At 46.1% G+C, this 23374-nt stretch overlaps 1 pseudogene; it reads left to right on the forward strand.

Moving 5' to 3' along the window:
- Positions 1-22433: 22433 nt before the first annotated feature.
- LOC147685033 (5.8S ribosomal RNA) lies at positions 22434-22577 on the forward strand (annotated as a pseudogene).
- Positions 22578-23374: the final 797 nt, after the last annotated feature.

Genomic DNA, 23374 nt, shown 5'->3' on the forward strand with positions numbered 1-23374 from the left:
CTAAAAAAACCTAATCTGGACCCCCTTATCCATGCAAACTACAGACCTATTTCTCTTCTTCTGCCTTTGCTAAGGTCGTGGAGAAACATGTCCATTCCTCCCTTTCTAATTTTTTGGAGACGCATGACATCCTCCATCATACTCAGTCAGGGTACCGCTCAAATATGAGCACTGAAACAGCGCTGTTGGAGGTCTCTGAATCCATTAAGGAGATCCTGGATTCCGGAGGAAAGGCGATGCTGGTGCTGCTGGACTTATCGGCGGCGTTTGATACCGTCCCCCACAACCGTCTTCTTTTAAGATTCCAGGAGATTGGTTTGAGGGGGACGGCCTTCAGTTGGTTTGACTCTTTTTTTATCTGACCGCCAACAAACAATCTGGGCCCCTCCTTACTCAGCCTTAGTGCCTCCACTGGAGATGGGAGTTCCTCAGGAGTCAATCCTAAGCCCCACTCTTTTTAATGTCTATATGTCCCCATTGGCAGCACTGGCTGAGTCCTATGGAGCCTAGATTGTATCGTATGCTGACGACACGCAGCTTCTTTTCACGTGTGAAGAGAATGCGGTCTTCAATGGCGAGAACATCAAGGGCTGTCTAGGGGCAGTATTTTCATGGTTCCAATTGAATCATTTAAAATGCAACTCTGATAAATCAGAGGTTCTCTTTTTTGTCTGTCCCTCGAACCCCCACTGGAAGTCATTGTGGCCGGCGGATATGTTCCCTCCCTCCGATGCCACGTCTGTGGCAAAAGATCTGGGAGTAAAAGTGGACAATGGGCAGATTCTTAAATCTCAGATCCTGGGTCTAGTGGGGCAGTGTTTTGGTCTTTTAAAAACTCTGAGGAAATTTCTCCCCTTCCTATCTTTTTCCCATAGGAGAATTACGGTTCAGGCGTTGATTGGATTACGGCATGGCTATGCCAATGTGTTATACCTGGGCCTTCCAGAGTATCTTCTTTCACGTCTTCAAACGGTTCAAAATTCAGCCGCACAAGCGATCTTTGGCCTCAGTTGCAGGTCCAAATCTTCTGCTCTTCTTAGAACACTTCACTGCCTGCCTGTACGCAAACGCATCTTTTTTAAGACCCTTACCATGGCGTTTAAAGCCCTCCATGGCACTGGTGCGCTCTATCTAAGGAAAAAATTGGCTTCTACTTTCCTTCCAGATTTCTACGATCTGCTTCATTAGCATTGGCTACTGTGCCTGCAATCAAGCGAGCCCGTATTGGGGGACGCTCGTTTAAACTTTTGGCACCCCAACTTTGGAACAAACTGCCTTTGTCTCACCGGAAGTCGGATAGCCTTCTCTCTTTTAGGAAGGAACTTACAACATGGCTGTTTGGATAATAACCTCAACGGTCTCGTGGTTTCTGCCTCCTTGGACTGTTAGCGCAGGGACACTCTGCCCGAGTAGCTGAGCATTTTTATAAAACTCCCCTTAACAGAACATAACATAACTAGGCATGGGGATAAGCCCTATAACCCCTCGTTTGATTTTAGACAAAAATCATACAAAAAGCATCAAAGACCAAGCACCTAGGCACACATTAATATTAAATCAAAGTAGTATAAACAAGAGTGTAGCTAATACAGTCAGGTATTCTCCAGATGGAAGGAACAATCCTCAAAAGTTGTTGATGTACAGTTCAGTCTTTTAATTCCTTGTGAAATTCAATAAGCGGCGAACAAACCAGCTGACACGTGTTCCGTCGCGTTAAGGAGAATTGCTCTGCGACTTCTTCAGGGCTGGGAATAGATACAAGTAATACAGGTAATACAAACACCTTTGTATTTACAATGGAAAACGGGGGCTCCTAATTGAACCCTATTCAGCACAAGTTTCTAGTGACTCATGAACACGTGGAAACCCAATTCGAACAAACAGTGGAACACAGAATAAATCGTATAAGTGAGATAAAGATTGCCCAAATAGGTGAAGTTGAGTGTGAAACAACCAATTTCAACAGAGAGGATGCGTGCTAATGAAAGTTAAGCATTCGTCTTTAAAAAGTGAGCGGATCTTGGTTACGTGTTGATGGAAATACAGAAACATGCAGACACCAGGATCTAAGTCGTTCAAAGAAAGTTCAAGAACCAAATGTAGGGTTCCAATGGTACCTGTAAAACCATGAAGTAAGTCAGGATAGTCTGTGTATTCCTTGTATCTATTCCCAGCCCTGAAAAAGTCGCGGAGCAATTCTTGTTTATACCACTTTGATTCACTCGTGAGGCAAACAACTTCATCCCTACAGGACGCATGTGCAAAGGAAGTTTAGTAATCTTTTTGTCTGAAAAATGGGAAGGTCATTGCTCATGTCTGCACCTTCGGAGGTGGCCTTAGAGGTCACAAAGGCATTGCTTTGCCAGGGAGGGTAGGGGCCAGCAGACCACTATTTGCGCCTGGAGCAAAGTCATTTTGATTCCTAAATACTGTAGAAGTGCATTATAATCATGTGTAGTCATCACTCTAATACAGAGGTCTTCAATCTGTGGGGCGTGACCCCCAGTGGGGCCCTCGAGTCCTAGGAAGGGAGTCACGCCAGACACAACGAGTTTATTAAAATGCTTCAGCTGAGATTGAGTGTCATGTGCTGTAAAAATAAGAGGCCCGACAGCCAGGTAAAACAATCCTTCAACTAAGCCTTCATGCCAGGGTGCCTGATTGCCTGAATGAAATGCAAATGTACCCTAGGAGTTAATCTGCAAATGTAAAGGATGCTTGGGAGTGGCTCTGGCTTTAATTGCTCGAATCACTTCAAGCATTGTGATGGCAAAGATATGTTTTTTTGTGTGGTGGTTAGCAACTGGGCTGCGAAGTGTGCGCTTTTACTAATAACTGTATTTACAAAGCGCTTTGTACCCCTGAAGGGATAGTTATGCAAAAAATAAAAATGCATTTCTTATGGTCTGATATTACACAAATCTACTTTTTGGAAGCTCCATTTTATCCTAAAACTATTTGCACATTTTGTAGCAGTCTATCTTGTAATGTGTGTAATGCAAGTATAAAATAATGACTAACACGTTCACAGTGCTTTCTGTCACAGGCTGTGAACTCATAGCACCAAAAATACACAAGTCACTATTTTCCACTGCACCAACCAATTTTAATTCTGTGTCTCTCCGGTTACACACAGACCTATGCAGTGTATTAAATAATAGAGGTTTTATAATCTATTTATATAAAAACGGATGTATGTTTGTCTGTCTGTTTGTCCTTTATGCATTACTACACCAGTCATCCGATCGGCATGAAACTTTGGGAAGTTGTTGAGTACACTCCTGCGAAGGTTTCTGGCAATAAAATAAGTAAATAAATAAATAAATTAAATATTGTTAAAAGTCGTTAAGTACACTCCTGCGAAGGTTTCTGGCAAAATTTTTTTTTTTTAAATATCGCCCCCCCGGACCCCCAGGGCCCTCATAATCTTTCCAATACTGAACGTTTACAGTTTACGGTGCGACTCGCTTTTGCAATGACCATCAACAAAGCACAAGAACAATCGCTGCAAGTGTGTGGAATAGATTTGGAGAATCCGTGATACTCACATGGACAACTGTATGTGGCCAGCTCACACGTCGGAAAACCTTCTGATTTATTCGTGTACGCACCAGACGGAAAAACAAAAAATACAGTGTATCCACAAACACTCGAATAAATAAACAGAATTAAAACAACACTTAAAAATGTTTTCCATATTAAAATGAATACGTTTCGATAAAAATGACACAATGTAAATTGAATGTTATCATAACAAGTTCCCTTAAATTTCCTTTCTTCTGAGATCGCAGCAACGCGGGACGGGTAAGCTAGTGTACTATATAGAGCATTTCCCACAGATTAACAACTTTTTAAAAGCATTTTTCATTTAAGCTACCCATTATTTTATATGTAGCTACCTGATGATGAAAGACCTAAAAATGAACGAAATATTTTAGGGCCGATTTATGAGAGGCTTGCGCCACTGAAGCGTTAGTTTTTTTGAAGCTTCGGTGGCACAAGCATCTCAATCATTTCTATAGGGCGAGGCTAAGTCACCCTTGTGGCTTTGCATTGCCTTATAGATATGGAGTAAGACAAAACAACGCAAGTGTCAGCGTTGCCTTACTCTAGGTAAGCGTTCCATAGTGGTTGCATTGTGTGTTCCCACACAATGCCCATGGATTTTGACACTGCCCCATATTTACAAACCTATGTAAACCTGTGGCAGCGCCAAACCTTATGCCTCCCCGCAGCAGGCGTAACGAAGGGAAATCTTTTAATTTCTCCTTGTTTTTTCCTCTTTCCATGTGTGCTGCAGGAAAACCCTCTCAGGATTGTTTTTGAGCATGAAGGTGCCCCTTCCTGCAGAAAAATCATCCGGCCTATGTTGGTGCTAGGCAGCAATTTGTGTGACAACATAGGGGGAAAAGGACTCAAATGCACCATATTTCATAAATAAGGTGCATTCCTGCCTTTTTATATTGGTGTGGGGCAGCGCAGCAAGAAGACTTGCGGCGCTGCCCAACGCCAATGCCTCATAAATTAGGCCCTTTGTTTTTAGCCAGACCTTTGACCCTGCCCCAAACCACTACCTTTGGTTTGCTAAACATTGTTTAATTTATTTCCCCAATGTATAAATGATTTGCTGTGGTAATTGGGGGAGTTTATGGTTGTCGATAGTTGTCAATGATGAGGAGGCCCAAGTTCTGGAAATATTTTGTTAGGAGGGGGTCCTTACGCCTAAAGGTGTTTGACAGTGGGGTCTCGACATCAAAATGTTTGAAGTCTTCTACTCTAATATATTCTGTGTGATTAACGTTATAAATTGAAGATAGGGTATTGTATATTTTGAGTACTCCATGTGAAAACTCATGAGAAATATAAACTATGTGCTTAGAAATTTGACTACTAGAGTTTCTACAATTCTGATATATTGATACTTTGAGAGAAAATGAAGCCCATAAAGTGTCTCAATGTAAAGTTAATAGTATGATATGTATGCAGACTAGTGTTTAGACGTTTCTACATGTAACAAGAAATTATATTCATGTTGGTGTATTAAGAGATGTCATTTTTTCATAATCTTTGCATTTTATTCATTTGTTAAGAAACTGCATTTTCTATGTTTTTAGAAAGGTGCATGTGTTTGTAACCCCTGTGCACCATTAAGTTGACATGATTTTGCGGCCTCAGGCAAAGTTTCTGTACAAACTCATGTTTAAGGCTAACATTTAATCTGCATTTAACCTTCAATGTACAATTCAAGTCAAGTCAAGTCAAAAAGGCTTTATTTCGACATATAACAATATCTTAAAAAGCATACATACAATAAAAAAATACTTTTGTATTGATGTGAATGTACAATGTGTTTGCTAGCATTTTTGTTTTCACTGCAGATGCGTACAAGGCTTCATTATATGGTAAAAAAGAACAAGTTACCTTCTGTAATGCTTTATTTGCTAGAGACAATATCTAGCTTCAGATTCCTTACCTTTGAATTTCCCAGGCATTAGACTGGATCTGGCGTCGGTTGTGATGTTTCTATCACCTATTTAGGCACCACCCAGGTGGGTGAACATCAGTTCCTTTTCATTTTTGCCACGCCAGAAGCAAAGAGCCGTGAAGTAAACTGACTTGTGTATGTCACAACTAGGGACCTGCAAAGGGAGCAATCTTAGCCCTATGAATGAGTCGCAGAGTGGGAGGCATAGATGGGTCCATAAGGAATCTGCAGCTTGATATTGTCTCTACCATATAACGCATTACCAATGGTAAGTAACTTGTTTACCTAATAGAGATTTCTAGCTACAGATTCCTTAACTTTGAATAGAAACCCAAGTCATACCCTCTTGAAGTTGGGCTGCAGACAGATTTGCTAGACTAAAAACACCTGCAGTACTGAATGGACGAAATGTCCGTCCCTACAGACCTGACTGTCCAGGTAGTATTGCTAGGGCAAACGTGTGCAGAGATGCCCACGTTGCTGCCAGGCAGATATCCAGAACTGGAACACCACGAGACAACGCCATGGTAACAGCCTTCCTCCTGGTGGAATGGGCTCTTAAGCCCTCAAGGGGGCTGCTTCCTATCCAGGGTGTAGCAGATTTCAATGCAGATAACGACCCAGCGCGAAATAGTTCACTTCTGCACTGCCCAACATTTTTTAGTTCCCATGCAACCCACAAAGAGTTGGTCGTCCAGCTGAAACTCTTTTGTGCTGTCAAGGTAGAATGAAAATGCTCTTTTCCGAGCCAGGCGGTGGAGGCGCTCCTCTTCCTTAGAGGGATGCGGGGGAGCTTGAAAGGTGGGCAGCGTGACTGATTGACCCAGATGGAATGGGGTCACCACCTTTGGAAGGAGTGAGGCATGGGAGCAAAGCACCACCTTATCCAAAAATGTCATCACATAGGGAGGCTATGATGACAAAGCCTGCAATTCCCTTACCCTCCGGGCAGATGTTATCGCTACCACAAAGACTGTCTTGATGGTAAGAAGCTGTAGGGGACAGTTGTGCAAAGGTTCTAAGGGAGCATACATAAGATATGGGAGGACCAATTTGAGATTCCACTGTGGCATTTTAAAGAGCATAGGTGGAAACATATGTACAAGCCTTTTAAAAAACCTATTTACAATAGGGGATTTGAACAAGGAGGGTTGGTCTGGAGGTCGCAAGAAAACAGACAGAGCAGAAAGCTAACTCTCGAGAGCACCCAAAGCAGAGTCCTGCTGGGCAAGGGTAAGAATGAAAAGAAAATATTAGATATAAAGCGGAAAGAGTGTCAATGGACCTTTCTGTGCAATATTTTACACATTTTGCCAACAGAAGACGTATACTGTCTTAGTGGAGGGATGCCTGGCCACCAAAATAACATTAGTATGGAAGGAAGGTCAACGTTTCCTGCTCAATTTCCACGCAAGTAGGCAGAGAGTTGATAGGTTTGGGTGGAAACCCTCCACTACTGCTGCTACAACAGAGGATCCTGCCAAAGGGGCAGCCTGATCGGAGGATCAATGCTCATTCGAAGAAGATCTGGACAACAGGACCTCCATGTCCAGTCCAGAGCCTCAAGAAGGATTTGGGCCCAGTCATTCTTGATCTTCTTGAGAACTATAGAGAGAAGTGGAATGGGCGGAAAGGCGTACAGGAGGCCTGAGCACCACTCACAATGAAAAGAGTTGCCAAGCGATAGCCGCCTTGAAAACTCCAGTGCACAAAACTGTGCGGTGTGACTTCAGCATGTTTATAGTGAACACCAGCGTATACAGGAGATCCACCATTGTCTGAATGTGGAAGATGACAGCCTGTGGTGAAAACGCCTTCAATAGCCAGTCGTCGAAGTATGGGAAGACTGACACCCCTATCCTGCGTAGATGAGCTACAAGCACCGCTATTACCTTGGTGAACACCCGAGGGGTGCTGTTAAGGCCAAGTGGTAGCACAGTGGATTGAAGTGTTCATGGCCTACCTTGAACCACAGGTAAATCCTGTGGGCAAGCAGGATGAGGCTGTGTTTAGAAGGCTGGCGCAGTATATAGGGTACACCTATAGTGAGGCACTGTGCACTGAGTCTAGGCAACCCTTAGTGATAGTGTTTAGGTCCCTGAAAACCAAAGCTCTCAATGAGTAGCTGTGAAGAGCAGCCAAGGCTTATCCAGGAGGGTGTAAAGCGATTGCATGTACCACTTTAGTCGGCCAGTACGTTTTTCACACAAGAAAGAATCACAGATAAACACCTGCGGACAGGCAGGATGGGAATGTGAAAATATGCATCCTGCAAGACCAGCACTACCAGCCAGCCTCCTCGGTCTATGGCAGACAAGAACTTAGCCAATGTGAACATCATGAATTTCTCTTTTTTGAGGAAGAGAATGATGATCCAAAAGTCCAGAATGAGCTGATGTTCTTTTTTGGTATCAGAAAATAGCAGGAGTAACCACCACAGCCTACTTGTAACTTTGAACTCTTTTCTAATGCTCCCTTAGCCAGGAAAGCTTCAACTAACTAGAGGACACTCCACAGGCCGCTCTTAAATTGGCAGTAAAGGAGGAGGAAAAGAAAGAAAGAAAGGAAAGAGAATAGCCATCCAAAATGATCTGCAAGACCCATTTGTCTGATGTTATGGACACCAGTGGAGGATATGGTGTTCAATTCTCCTTCCAACTGGAGTGGGGTGGCCTTGCAGAACCAAACTAGAAGGATTGGAGGCTGCAGCTGCCGGGGGCTAGGTGACAGATTACTTCTGGTTACCAGTCTCACGAGGTCGCAATGAACCGCTCCATGTCCACGTACAACTTTGAGTGTCTGCGCAGGATGGTGGCTGGGATATGACTGACGCGGTTGATAACCCTTTCAACTGCCACGAAAGGGGGGAAAGCTAGACAGGCCACGAGGTGTAGCTGAGAGGCCCAAGGATCTGGCTGTGGCACAAAATTCTTTGAAGCGCTCTAAAGTTGAGTCCGCTTTCTCACCAAAAAGACGAGTCCCATCAAAAGGCATGTCCAAGAGGTCAGGCTGGACGTCACCCGAGAAGCTAGATGTTCTCAGCCAGGCATGGCACCATGAGGCCACTGTTGACAAACCGGATCTACCCAGTGAGTCAGTCGTATCTGAGCCACACCTTTGCTGTACCTCTTCCAAAGCGTGAGCGAGAAACAGCAGTGTTCATCGACCACAACGCCAGGCTGGTGGAAGAAAACATCTTCTTCCCAAGTGCATCAAGCCCCTTGGATTCCCTTTTAGGAGTAGAGGAAGGGAACGAACCATGGGACATTGAAGCCTGAACCACCAAGTTCTCAGGGTTGGGGAATTGTCTGAGGAAACTTGGATCGCCTGGTGCAGGGCGAGGTGGTGTCCTATTGTACTGTCACAGGAGTCCCTGTGATAGGCTTGGACTATGTGTCTAGAAGGACATCTGTCAGTGCTTTATTAAAGGGCAAAATGGATTTGCACAAGGACGCCTCAGGTTGAAGCATGTCAGTCAAGAGATTAGTTTTGGCCTGCACTAAGGGTAGCTCCAGGTCAAGCACCTCTGCCGCCCTCCTCACCACCAATGCGTAATATGCCCCTTCCTCCATTGCCATACTAGGTGGAAAGAACATGGCAGTATCAGGAGATGTGTCCAGTCCACTGGCTTCTCCAAAGTTCTCATACCAGTCAGTTGTTCACAAGGGGCCAACTAGTGTTCTAAAGGGTCCAAGGTCCCCTTCTATTCCTTAACCATGCCTGAAATCTCTTCAAAATGAACAAGCAATGCTGTCAATCTGACTATGAGTCTTTGGGTATCAGAATGTGGCTGGCTCCACTAGCAAGCCGGGCTGAAGACGGCTGGAATGCCAGAAACCGGTCCTCGGAAGCTTGTTTCCGGTCCAGGGAAGGCATGGCTTGTCAGTTCGGGCTGCACTGTTCCCATGAGGCACAGGGTCAGACTGATTTTCATATAGCCATGTCTGAACTGGGGTGGCAGTGTAGGCTAAAGAACGGTGATGGATTAAACTCAGATCTTTTGACTGGGTGTGAGTGTTTGATTGGTTCAGATGCTCCGTCCATTACCACCCCCTTTTGTACCGCTTTTGGCCGCCATAAGTGTGGCAGGGTATGCTCAGACGTGAGTCCCTTGCTCACTTTGCCACTGGATTCAAGCAAGCCGGGCTGAAGATAGCTGGAATGCCAGAAACCGGTCCTCGGAAGCTTGTTTCCGGGGTCAGGGAAGGCATGGCTTGGCAGTTCGGGCTGGACTGTTCCCATGAGGCACAGGGTCAGACTGATTTGCATATAGCAATGTCTGAACTGGGGTGGCAGAGTGGGCTAAAGAACGGTGATGGATTAAACCCAGATCTTTTGACTGGGTGTGAGTGTTTGATTGTTTCAGATGCTCCGTCCATTACCATCCCCTTTTGTACCGCTTTTGCCCGCCATAAGTGTGGCAGGGTATGCTCAGACGTGAGTCCCTTGCTCACTTTGCCACTGGATTCAAGCAAGCCGGGCTGAAGACGGCTGGAATGCCAGAAACCGGTCCTCGGAAGCTTGTTTCCAGTCCAGGGAAGGCATGGCTTGGGGCTGGACTGTTCCCATGAGACCCAGTGTCAGACTGATTTGCATATAGCCATGTCTGAACTGGGGTGGCAGAGTGGGCTAAAGAACACTGATGGATTAAACCCAGATCTTTTGACTGGGTGTGAGTGTTTGATTGGTTCAGATGCTCCGCCCATTACCACCCCCTTTTGTACCGCTTTTGTCCGCCATAAGTGTGGCAGGGTATGCTCAGACGTGAGTCCCTTGCTCACTTTGCCACTGGATTCAAGCAAGCCTGGCTGAAGACGGCTGGAATGCCAGAAACCGGTCCTCGGAAGCTTGTTTCCGGTCCAGGGAAGGCATGGCTTGGCAGTTCGTGCTGGACTGTTCCCATGAGGCACAGGGTCAGACTGATTTGCATATAGCCATGTCTGAACTGGGGTGGCAGAGTGGGCTAAAGAACGGTGATGGATTAAACCTGTATCTTTTGACTGGGTGTGAGTGTTTGATTGGTTCAGATGCTCCGTTCATTACCACCCCCTTTTGTATGGCTTCACTAGTGGGCATTGGCGGTGCCGGAGGCTCAAACTTTGGGTTTGGTAATGGAGAAGGTTGTTTTGGCGTTACAGGTGCAGGCGCCGATCCGGAATTGGATCCATGAGACTTGCCGGGGCCAGAGCTATCAGTATGGAACCAGGTGGGGCCTCCTCCAACGCTGCCGGGCCCAAAGGCGCACCAGAGGGGTCAGCCCACTCAAATATGCAGTGCATGGCCTTGTAAAAGTCTTTAATCTGAGCGCAGTTCGCTCCAGCTCCCAGAAATGGGGAGAGGCACAGAGTCGAACCCGACAACAATTTAGTGGACCTGTGACTAGAGCGTTAATGCTCCTTACCATCTCATCAACGGATGACAGACGAGGTGAGTCGAAGTCTGTTTTGACCTCTTCAAATGCCTCTTCCCCGAGTGTCAAGTGGACCTTGAGTGCAAAGAAAAGGACTTGGGGGTCCTGGAGCAATCTAGTGACCTTCTCGTCCTCAATTTGGAGCGGGATCTCTGAGGAGTCATGCTCAACAGTGTTGACTGCCGGGCCACAAGGAGCTTCAAAGATCGCTCCCGCGAGGCCTTTGGCACCAAGGGCCGACAATTCGAGCACAACTTCGAGTCATGGTCGCGTTCAAGACACCATAAGCACACAAGATGGGGGTCAGTTACCAATATGGCGCAGTGACAGGCACCACACGGCTTGAACCCTGTACGTCTAGAGGTTATCCTTATTTGACACACAAGAAAAAATCTCTCGACAAAATCTAAAAAGAAGTCTGTCAAAAAGAAACAGAGGGGTAGCTCTTCTCCTTATCAGTGCTTAACTGGTGCACAAAGAAAAAAACTGACATCTGTGCGCCTGGGTAGCGCCTATATAGGTGACCATGTCATAAAAACAAATGCCAACAATGTGCCAGCGAAGTCAGGAGAACCGAACATACCCACCCAACAGCGCCCAGGGGTACTGCTCATGCAAAAGCTTCTGGATCCATTCAGATGCCTGGGAAATTCAAAGGTAAAGGATCTGAAGCTAGAAGTCTCTATCAAATGGTGGTTTTTTGTGATATGATAATATGGATCTTGGCAAGGAGAAATATAGTAACGAGCAAGGAGGCGAGTTCTCATAGAGGAAGTGAAGAATGACCAAGGACGAATGGAGCAGCAACTTATCAATGTGGGAAAGGTGGTTCTAGTTACCAATTTGTACTAGAATTGTGGACAGTTACTGGAGATGATCATGTGATTTACATTGTAACTAATGTCTTATGCTGTAACATAGTGAGGAGCAGAGAGATATCTTAGGACCTCATGAGGTACAGACCTCTTCTGCTTTGTGTGACTTCATGCTACATGACCTTTGGCTGAAGTATCTTCTACTTAAAACTCTGACAGATAAAATCTTTCTAATATTCATTCTTACTCAATGCTTCTTAGTTTAGGGATGTCCCTTTCAAGGTAGTGTAGGCAGAGATAGTGTGCTCATGCTTACCTTTGAAAATCATTTGATGCAATTTAATGTTCAATTCTTTTTCTTTATTACCTGCATTGTCATAACTGAATTAGTTGTATGCTTTTTGTTATATATGGTAAATCTCTTTAGGAGATTTGGACTCATTCTGTTTGTCCTGTATTTCTATACTGTGATGCTGAGATTGGTTTATATCAATATATTTTTGTATTCATAACTAAACCTTACTAATCTCAGATTTAGGAGTAGAGTGGGTTATTGTGTGACTAAATTGTTTACACTGTATTGAAATTTAAATTGTGATTATTACCTCCCTCTTACCTCTCAAGAAGTTAAAAAGGTCATCTGGTTGAGTGGGGATGTTAGAGTGGGCCCGAACTCTCTCAACCCCACCATGGACCAGGGCCATGTAAGGAGGGAAAGGAGGGTAGCGCTAGTGTGGGTATCTGCTGCGGTATTGACATGCATGTTGCCTCCGAGGAGAGGAAGAGCTGATGTTCCCCAATGACAATAGTGTTGCCGTCAGAGGCACAGAGAATGAAAGGCTAAGCAGACCAGCCCCCAGTGTTGTATTCCGCTTTAGGTGTCCGTATATAGGTTTTCCTGATATGCTGTCATCCCTGCTCGCAGAGAATCCAGCTTCCAGTGTTCTGACTCCCTTCGCAGGGTGTTAGAGTTCGAGACCAGGAAAGAGATTCCAACCTTTCTCATTCTCAAGGTATGGAGCTGACAAAAACCTTGAGGGACTCTTGGCATACAAACTTGGCATACTAGACTTAGCATACAAACTATAGCTTACCATACTATAGAATACAGCACCTATTTCTTACCTTGTACTACACTTAGGTAAACGGGGGTAGAACTAGTAGAGAATGCTTCCGAGTATTCGCATTTTAGCCTATGTTATTTATGTATATGAATATATGTGTCATAGCTAAAGGATAATGCTAGCGCAGTATTATTTCTTTCTTACGCTGTACACAATATATCTTGCATACTGTCTTATGATTGTAACAACTCATATCTCCTACACGAAAAATAAGACTGTTTAATACATCCTTTTTATTGAAATGCCCGTCTACTCTTTCTGTGTAACTCTGAAGAAACTAAGCATGCACAATTAGCTGAGTGAAACTGTTATCTATTATTTCCATTATTGTGAGTGTTCCGATTCTAAAGGGAAGCAAAATTGTCATTTTTATGCGGTTCCCAGAAACTACTCCCTTCTTATTTGCAAGGAGTTTCTATTGGGCTCTGAGTTAGCTGGCCCACAAAGTAATTAAGTTTAATATACTCGATAGGGGCATACTGACCTCAGTCCTATGCCAAACCTATAGAGTATATTATTCAATTGCGCAGAGACTATTAGTGAAATAGGTACTACACTACACCAGAATACAGGGGGGATGGTTAGAAGGGAGCAAACATGAGCAAAAAGCAGCTGCTCCATCTCTAATGAACAGATTCGTACTTGTTAGTCACCAATGGTTCCATGGCCATGGGGAATAAGAGCAGAGATAGGGGGCACCCTTGTCACCTGCCCTTTGTATGGACTACTTCTAAGAGATCATCCACCCTGTTCATACCCTGGCTAGGGGATGAGCATATAGCAACTAAACCCATCCGAGAAGTTCACACCAATACCCCTGCTCAAACAGATATTGCTGCAATATAGTGTTGAGGATCTTTTCTGTGCATAACAAAACTATGGCTGCACCGTGGCAAGTCTGTGGTGCCTCATCCAATACACAAAAAAGTATTCTGATAGTAGTATTTTTTTACAGATTTTATTGATCCTTTTTCAAAAACAGCATAGTAGGTCAGCAATTCACAACATAGCATTCATTGCGTACTCATTCAACATATTAACTAATTATTACATATCGGAATGCTCCATAATCACAGATCGTGTTGGATCCATAACCCTCCTTATCCCCCTCCCTACCCGCTAGTCCCCAATGTAATGACTGTGTCTTGGGTGTGGGGATGCAGTCATGGTAATCAATTTGGGTGTATTCGTAGTGTGGCGTCACGCAGAGGCAGTGTATTTGTCTGTGGGATCTGTCTGACATGGGAACTATCCAGGTAATGTTGGTTCTGGCGGTGCATCTGTGCCAGGGGGTGAGCCCTAGGGATCCATTCCCTCCTCCCCTTTGGCCTCCTCCTCCAGGCTTACTATGTGATGCATGGGGGTCTCCCAGGCTCTGGCCATCTCAATGCTTCACAAGCCCCTTTTAGCCTCCCTCATTAGTGTTCGCCCCTCACATCCCGCCCATTTCAGGAGTTCTTTTCTCCAGGTGGGCAGATTAAGGCCTCTTGTGGCTTTCCAAATTCCTAGTTATCTCATGCTTCACCAGCACAAATGCTAGGTCCTGGAACATACTAGTAAGTTTGGTTTGGGGCAAATGGGGGAACCATCCCAATAGACAGCATGCTGGGAAGCAGGGGATTGCCCTATCAACAACCTCACTTACAGTTTGTACCACCCCCTCCCAGTTTCCTCGTAGTTGGGTGCAAGTTCATAACATGTGTATAATATGCGCTCGTGCTTTACGGCATCGCAGGCAGGCTGCTACTTCTGTTTGGAAATATCTGTGAATGTGCTCAGACATCAGATAGGATTTTTGAAAACGTAGTAATTTATCAGCTTGAATCGTGCATTTCTAGATACCTTGGGTATTCCAGCTAGGATACTGTCCCAGTCCTTTGTTGGGATTGGTGTGCCTATGTCCTCTTCCCACTGGAGGCAGAGTGCCTCCACTGGGCGTAGTCTGTCCGCATGGAGCGCTCTGTACAGGCAGGATACTGCTTTGATAGTTCCTCTCGACAGGGCCATATAGCAGCAGCTCTGCTGCGGTGGCGGCTGTGTAGATACCATCCACCAGTGTTTATGGATTGCTGCCGTGATGGCGCTGTGCAGCAAAAATTTCCCCAATACCGATCGAACTCTGTTAGAAACTTTCTGAATGGCAGTAATTAATTGTCTTTGTAAAGCTCACCCATTTTTGTTGCCCCGGCATCTCTCCACATCTCCAAGTCATGCTAGTTACCTCCATATGGAAGGGCTTTAAGCATATCCATCGGGATGTCCAGTGAATACGGTGCCCTCACTCCCATTCTCTGCAACCCTCAATGCCAGCATTTAGCCTGCACTTTGAGCTCCTGAGAATCGTTTCAGGATGGTCTATGCACCCTGAGAAACATTTCCAGTAAGTCACCCACCGAGGATTTGGTGAGATTTGGGGCTTCTGCTCTTTGGCGCCGCAGAGACATATCTCGAACCAACCATTGCAGTTAGGCTGCTATATAGTAGGACTCAAAGTCTGGGAGTTCAGGACTCTGAAAAAGCCCACAGAGATCCATAGCGGGAGTGCGTTAAAATAAGACCGTCTGATGGGGAGCGCTATCATTTTAAGAAGTGCAATTCTGCCAGCCGCAGAGTGGCAGGGTTCGCCAGAAATCTATCAATGCCCTCAGCCCTTGCAAGGCTCTCCCTATGTTGCCTTCATAGATATCCATCCAGGTATGATATACGTGGACTCTTAGATATGGTAAGCAGTTAGGCTCCCACCGTAATCTTGCAAGGTCCTCCGGGGAGCGAACTGTAGGTATCACAGAGAAGAGTCAAGACTTTTCCTAGCTCACCTTGAGCCCCTATATGGAGCTGAATCTCTTTGGTAGGTCACGGGCTCCCATCAAATCTCCCTCTCTTCCCTCCAGGAACAGTAACAGGTCGTCAGCATAGTGTGCTATGAGGTGGTAGGTATCTCCGATGTGCAGCGCTCTGTAAAACTGCCCAGTTCTTGCTGCGATAGCAAGGGAATCCAAAGCAAGGGCAAAAAACAGAGGGGAGAGCGGGCATCCTTGTCTTGTGCCCCGCTCTACTGGCCACCTTTGTGATATGGTTCTCCTGGTTCGCACCCGAGCTGTGGGTTCAATGTAAAGAAGTTTAGTCCATTTAATAAATCCCTCCCCTAGCCACATGTGTGCCATGACTTCCTACAGGTAGGACAATTCAAGGTTGTCAAAAGCTTTTTCTGTGTCCACCGCTAGGACAACTGCTCTGTCTCGGCCCACTCTGTTCGCCTCCAAGACGGACAATAGGCGTCATATATTCCCTGCTGTATTGCAAGTTGGTATGAACCCAGCATAGTCTTTATTCACTAGACTGGTCATAAAAGGTAGAAGGTGGGTATTGAGTACTCAGCTTAGGATTTTTGTAGTCAATTTTTAGCATTGACAGAGGGCGGTGTGCCGATTTGTCATGGGCTGGTTTATTTGGTATTAGAACAGGGACTATAATGATCTCTCTTGTAGTGTCTGGTAGGAAGCCAGTTCTGCCGGCTGCCTCATAGAGTGTTACCAATTGAGGGACTAACTCCGCAGAGTATGTAGAGTAAAACTCTCTGCAGGGAAACCATCTGTGCTCGGTATTCCGCGTCATTAGTTTAATGGTGGCTATTATCTCATGGGCAGTTATGTCCCCTCCTAAGGCGTCTGCCTCTTCCTCCATAATCCGCAGGATCTGGAGATGGTCAATAATGTTTGTGCCTCTTGCAGGTCACTAGCGGTGGGGCTTGCATATTGGGTTGAATAATAACCTGCGAATAGGTCATTGATCCTCTCTGGCGCATATACTCTGGAGCCCTACAGGTCTTCTAGTTCTAGGATAGGTTAGCCTTGCTTGTCAGGGTTGGCCAGCCATACTAGTAATGCGTCCTGATTTGTCACGTTCAGCATGCGTTTTGTCTGTGTATTTCCGATAATCAAAACATCCGAGCCTCTCTACCTATGTTGCCACCTCCACTTTTGCTGCTAGAAGTTCACTCTGGAGGTCGGGATTTTCTGGTCATCTGGTTCTATGTCTCATAGGCAGACCTCAGCGTTTTCTAAAGTTTTTTAAGAGGGTCTGTCAAATCCCTTTGGACTTGGCAATGCAATACCCCCGCATCACCCCGCATTTTAAAGGCATTCCATTCAATATGGGGGCTGGACGCTGAGCCAGCATTGTCAGCAAAGTAGCGAGTGATTTTGGTCCTGATCGTCTTGTGGAAGCCCTGATCATCTAGCGATTTGGGCTTAAGTTTCCATGTAGGCATGGAAGATTTGGGGTGTGCCCATCGCAGTCGCAGTAGTATGGGATTATTATGATCTGAAATGGTACGGGACAGGTATTCAATCTCATCAATTAGGTAATGTATGTCAGGTGTAGAGAGAAACAAATGTTAAGCGGATGTGTAAGTCATAGAGGGTTGAGAAGTAGAAGTAGTCCCAACCCAGCAGGTGTTGGCCTTTCCAGGAGTCTATCAAGCCCTATTGTTGTTGCCAGTCGGAAAATGTTTTGGCTGTGTGGGTCATCTTGGAGTCCCGCAGCAGGGGTGCGAACTATCCAGTAGGGTGTCAGAGACACAGTTAAAATCACCCCATATTAATGCTGTTGTTGTTAACCATGGAACCAAGCGTCAAGACAGATGCCCAAAGAAGGTACCCTGATTTGTGCTGGGTGTATTTACGCTCACCAGTGCCACCTCTTTGCCATCCAATCGGCCTTTTAATGCCACATATCTACCCTCCGTATCACTCATGACCTCTGTGAGCTGGAATGGGACCCCTGCTTTTATCCATATAAGCGTTCCCCTAGCATATGCAGAGTATGTGGTAAATTATGCTTGGCCTCGCCATCTCCTTTTCAGTGCCTGACCTTCTTTGGCAGTGAGGTGTGTCTCCTGCAGGAGCACAATTTGTGCTCCTTGTCTATGCAGGTATGCCTTTTCGCCATGGTATGCATATCTCTGACATTCCATGCCAGACATTTATATCCTAGGTCCTTAGCCATGTGCAGTGTTGGTGTGGAGTACATATTCCCTTTGTTCTATACTTGTAATCCCACTTACCCTAGTAAATGTATACCAGTCTAGATTGTGTGTATGGTGTGTGCGACTCGCTAAGCCCCAACTGTAACGGCATCAGCCAATAACCCCAACTCACCCTCCCCAGGACCAGCAGCAACGTGTGCCCCGCCCAAAACATGCTAATGTTTGTTAACATTTGTGACAGAGCTTCTATAGTCAGGTTTGGTGGCTCGGTGCACTAAAGCAGCCACTGCCGGGGCCTGTGTTCAGCCTCATGGTCATAGGCTCAAATCTCGGCGGGTCCTCTCAGCCTTTTATACATTTGTGGTCAATAAAATGAGTACCATTGAGTTGGGTAACAATAAACATCTGTTATGCCAGGACACCTTCGGGTAATTGTGCGCTTTACAAATACACCTGTTATGTTACAGTGCTCTGATCCAGCATGTCTGGGAATTACAGGGAGGCATTCCTTTAGAGTACTTGTTCAGGGAGTTTCCCAGGGTCTGTGGGTAGGAGGTTAATAGCAGGTAGGGCTGCAAACCAGCTTAGTAAACCAGCTGGAGGTTGCATGATTTAAATGATATTGTCTGCAGTGCGTGGTGTGATCTTGGGCATCTCCAAGATTGAAGTTCCAGAAGCATTGGATTCCAGGTCTGATTCAAAGTCTTGAGGGAGTAACTCCTTCTCTGATGTATCCTGCTTTTGCTGACCCCTACTTATTTGGACTACAATCCCCATTGCTCTCTGCCGTCCCAGTCGAGCTTCAGCCTGAGATGGTATTGTTACTTGTAGTCAGCGTCGCGTGTGTCTGAGATTCTTGTGCTGGCACTCCCGTTCTCCATCTTCTGTGCTAGGTGTTGGCTCTCCCTGGGTTTCTAGCCAATCTAATGTCTCATGCGAGGTCTGTAAGAACGGCACCCCGTCTGGGGTCACCACTCTCAGCTTTGCCGAAAAAAGCATGGAGTACAGAGGTCTATCTGCCGTATTTACTTTTTGACCTCCTGGTAGCATGCCCTCTGCAGTTGGTCCTCCCTAGAGAAGTCTGGGATAATACACACAGTAGTGTTCTTGACCCTCAGCACTCTTTTTTTTGCACACTAATGCTAGTATGGAGTCCCAATATCTATAGTGTAGGAGCAGCGCAAACATTGGTCACGGGGGAGCCGATGGCGGTGGACACCTGGCCGGTATGCAACCACTCTCTCAAGGGCGAAGAAACGAGAGAGGCCCTTGCTGATTGTAACCATTGCTCCAGGTTTTGTACTGTGTTTGCTCCATTGATTTTCTCCGGGAGGCCTATGACCCAAATGTTATGGCAGCTGGGGCGATTTTCTGCATCTTCCGCTCTTGTCTCTAGCATCCACACTTTGACTTCCATGGCCTGCAGCTGTCTCTTCAGTGTGGTCCTAGCGGGGATGATGTTTGCTAATGCGCGTTCATTGCTAACCACCTTCTCCGTTAGCTTTCTATGGGCATCTTTCAGCAAACTGAGGACAGTGCCAATGGTATCAATTTTGAGTTCCAAGACCTCTCTGGAGCGGGTGATAGGATGAAGTATATCTTGGAGCGTGGCATCTGCCCCCATGGTTGTTGGCGCAGTTGTTTTCGATGTCACAGGTGCAGTTGTCTTGGGCTGATCCAGGTCTTTCAGTTTAGAAGGCTTTCCCATTGTTTCTGGTTTGGTATAGGGTGGGTACGCTGGTTAAGTAGCCACCATGTTGTGCTTTGGTCTCTCTTCCTATGAATGTTTCCCAGCGACCAGATTTGTCTAGTACCCTAGGGGCTATGCGTTTGGCAGTGTCAGTTTGCTTATAGGCGGCTCAGGGTGCTAAGCACCTCGGGCGGAATTTTCTCTCTTCGTAGGTGCGATGCCTGCCGCTGCTACAGCTAGTTATGCCTGCAGGCTCTTCCTTAAGTCCACTTCTGCAGACACCAATCAGCTATGGAGCCCTGGCAGTCTGCTGCAGCTTTTATCACACAGGGGTGCCCCATAGCCCTGCAGTGGGAAAGAACGCATCTCTTCCTTAGTCACTTTTCCCTCTCAAACTTCGGCTCCCATCTCAGGCGGAACATACGTCCCTATGGCTGTGATGATACATTTGGATGTCTGTCTCACAAACTTTCTACAGTACTTTCCTCGTTCACCATGGTGACCACAGGTAACGGGAAATCAGGGTTTGGTTCCGGAGAAGGCTACCACATCCAAGGAAATCAGTAGGCACACAAATTACCCACTCCCAACTTGGGAGGTGATGATAAAAACTATACAGAATTCTTTTGAGGCTCAGTATTTGGTAATAATTCCTTTTAAATCATTTAAGGAGGATCCACTGGAGAGCAAGTCTTGGGTCAGCAGCCACAGCAATTCCATTTACCAAAGTTTAAATTAATGTTGCAGTGGTTAAAAAGCTTGTAGTTGAATCTTGGGATTATACTGGCAGTCCACCACGAGGTAAGCTCCTCGGTTCACTGAATTTGTGTCTTGACAACCTGTTGGTGCTCTTGATTCAGTGTCCTGGGGGCCTGAAATGTTTACTTTGAAAAAAGTTAGAGTGTTAAAAGGAGGCAGTCACTCAGATACTTCAGCTAGGAATATTGGAATAGGACTTCAGTTCTAACTTGTTATTTCTCTGAACTGGGGCCATGATTAAGAGAGACAGCTGTGGGCATTCATAATGTGCTGCGAGAGGTGAAATTCTTGGACTGGGACAAGTCGAACCAAAGTGAAAGCCCTTACCATGAATGTTTCATTAATCAAGAATGAAAGTTTGAGGTTGAAAGATTATCAGATACCATCATAATTCCCACCATAAACTATGCAGACAAGTAATTCGGCAGCGTTATGAGCGATGACCCATTAAGCAACTTCAGAGGAACCAAAGTCTATAGGTTCCAGACGGGAGTATAATTGCAAAGCTGAAACTTACAGCGCGGAGATACTCCCTTGGGAGTTTATTCATAGCGCTATATAAGCCCATAAATAAATAAATAAATAAATAAATAAATAAAACTTGAAGGAATTGCCAAGACATCACCAGGTGTGGAGTTTGTGCTTTAATTTGACGGGGAACCTCACCTGGCCTGGAAGCGGAAATGGCTGACATATTGATGTCTCTATCTCGATTTGGTGGGTGGTTGCACATGGCCGTTCTTAATTGTTGGAAAACTTTGTTTGGTTAATTCTGATAAAGAGTGATAATCCTATATGTTAACTAGTTATGTGACCCCCAGTGGTCAGTGTTCAACTTTCTTGAAGCAACAATTGGTATTGACCCACACAAGTTTGAGCAATAACAGGGCTGTGATGCTCTTAGATATCTGGAGCTGCATACACGCTACACTGAATTGATTGGTGTGCCCTCTGCCAACAGTCGTGGGTAATACATAGAGCCCCATTAATGATAGGAAATAGGGACTGCTGTTTTTTCTCATGAATAAGTAATTCCTAGGAAGGGCATTGGTGAAGTGTCTGTCCTTTGTACATTTTGCCTCACTGTTCTAAATTGGATGATTTAATGGAGACTTTGGATTGGCGAAACCAAAGGTAAACAAGGCCCTGAGAAAGCACAGAGAAGATGATCAAACTTGACTATCTAGAGAGGAAGTGAAAGTCAGAACAAGGGTACAGTAGGTAAAAAACAGAACTGGACTGAACCTCAGCTACATCCCATATTTAAGCAGGCACAGGGCCAAGTACCTCCCCTAGCTGCTTGGGCAAGAGCCAGGTGTAGGCAGGCTCCTCTCCCCACCAAGGAGGACCCAACTGATACACATGAAGGCTGTGTGGAGGGGACCCAGGCTGTGAGGGGCTCAATGTGACAAAAAGCCATCCCGAGAATGAACTCACACTCACACAGCACAATATCAGGAAATTGAATTGCAGTGCCTCCATGGTCCAAGAGAGAGACCATGCCAAGTGAGCCCTCCTGTGTCCAATCCCGGCACTTCTGCCTTTGAGCAACTGAGAAGTGCGCTGGAATTGGACGGTGAAGAGGCCCTGGTTGATCCCCAGACTCCTCTTAGCAGAGACTCCGTGCCACTAGGAGACACCCTAGACATGATCACCTTTGGCCACATGATGTTATTGCTCCTGGGGGTGGAAAGAAGCTGGCTTCCATGCACTCACCCCAGTGGTGATTGCCTGAGTCATTCCAACAAAAATGGATAACCAAAATCTTCTGTACCTCTCAAATGGCATATCTCCACCATGCATGGGGATTCCAGAATGGCAGCATGGCTTTCAGCGGCCACCTGGGTATAGGACTCTCAGTGTGCAGTGGTTGAGCCCTTTCTCCCTCCAGACACAGTCAAAGGTGGACAGTGGACATGCAGAAGGGGTGACCATTCTTTGTTGCCAGGGACCTAGTTGTCCTGTCCTCTGTGCCTGGACTGGGTTTTAATTTTGATGACTAGCGTATACCTGCCTGGATATCCAGGTGGGCCTGTGGTGGAGCTACCTACCTTTGGTGATGTGGAACCTGCCTGATGCTGCAGACAGCAGCTCCAGGGCAGTGCTGCTATCCTCCCCCGTCCTCTACCTCCAGGTGGGAAGGCACAAAGGAATTTGCCCGTTGACTCTAGTTGGTGGATCACTTGGCTTGCATTTTAGATGAAGAATTCAGCTAGCTAAGAGAACTAGTGTGAATAACAGGACACATTGATCATCAACAGCTTGCAGCCCTCGGTTCATCCTAGGGCTATGTCTGTCTAAAGGTTTGCTTGTATATCAATTGCCCCTCGGACCCCACCAGTGTGTGGAAGGGCCTATCACAGGAGGCTCTGCTCCCTTCATCCGTCAAGATCTTATTCCAATCACTTATCTCAGAACCCACAGGAGGAGGGCAGGTGCCTGAACTGCCCCAAAGTGGGAAACCCCCAGAGGGCCTGGCCGAGTGCTTTATGTGGCTGTCTATGGTATTCCTGACTGTCTGTGCGCACAGGCCTTGGGGGTCTGCCTCTGCTCAGTTTAACTATGGTCCCTGGCTTCTGATCTGGAAAAGGATGTTCTGCCACCCACCTTTGTGTGAAAGAGGCCTAAAACCTCTGCTGGGAGCCTTTGGGCATATGGGGACAGGATTGCTCCCCACGCTTTAGTATTTGACTATGACCTCAGACTAGGCATGGCGTCCAAACTGATCTGTGCTTTTGTGTCTGTCTGTGGATGCCTATATGGCAGTGTCCCTCTGCTACTGCTTGTGGGAGGAATGGGCACTGGTCCACATGGAGGGCTGCCTCCATGTGCTGCAAAGATCCTAAGCCTCTGCTCCCTTCCTGCACCACCAGGTGCAAGGTGTGGGGCATCCCTTCTTGCAGGTTAGTGAGATGACCAGATGGCCTCTGGCACAGCAGAGGTGCCCGGAAGCAAGTCATTGGCTTGAGTCAGGTCCTCATTGGGTGGGTGATTCGGATTGCAATCTGCAGTCTGCATGGGCACTCTGGTTGGCAGCTCCCATGTGCCTGGGCACTCTGGTTGGTGGTTGGATCATGCTATCCGGTCAGTGGTTGGACCGGTAC

Source organism: Lissotriton vulgaris, chromosome 10 (genome assembly GCF_964263255.1).
Source record: "Lissotriton vulgaris chromosome 10, aLisVul1.2, whole genome shotgun sequence".
Lineage (NCBI taxonomy): Eukaryota > Metazoa > Chordata > Amphibia > Caudata > Salamandridae > Lissotriton > Lissotriton vulgaris.